This window comes from Octopus bimaculoides, chromosome 5, assembly GCF_001194135.2.
Source record: "Octopus bimaculoides isolate UCB-OBI-ISO-001 chromosome 5, ASM119413v2, whole genome shotgun sequence".
NCBI classification, from domain to species: domain Eukaryota; kingdom Metazoa; phylum Mollusca; class Cephalopoda; order Octopoda; family Octopodidae; genus Octopus; species Octopus bimaculoides.
The window spans coordinates 8322442-8322750 of NC_068985.1; the positions used below are offsets into that span (position 1 = coordinate 8322442).

At 41.7% G+C, this 309-nt stretch overlaps 1 protein-coding gene across 1 annotated transcript in view; it reads left to right on the top strand.

Moving 5' to 3' along the window:
* Positions 1-309, top strand: part of LOC106877073 (sodium/potassium/calcium exchanger 1-like) — a 26103-nt gene that overhangs the window by 19804 nt on the left and 5990 nt on the right. The window lies entirely within an intron of this gene.

Sequence of the window (309 nt, forward strand, 5' to 3'; positions counted from 1 at the left end):
CACACACACACACACACACACACACACACACACACACGAAGGGGTTCTTTCAGCTTCCGTCTACCAATCCATTCACAAAGCTTTTGTCGGCCCGAGGCTATAGTAGAAGACATTTGCAAGGTGCCACACAGTGGAGCTGAACCAAGAACCATGTGGTTGGGAAGCAAGTTTCTTACTACACAGCCACTCGTATTAATATATATATATAAAACAAATAATAAATGAGTATATGCATATATACGTACAGGTATGTGCATACCTACGTCTACCTGTATATATAGGTGCATATCTGGGTACAGGACATTGCAA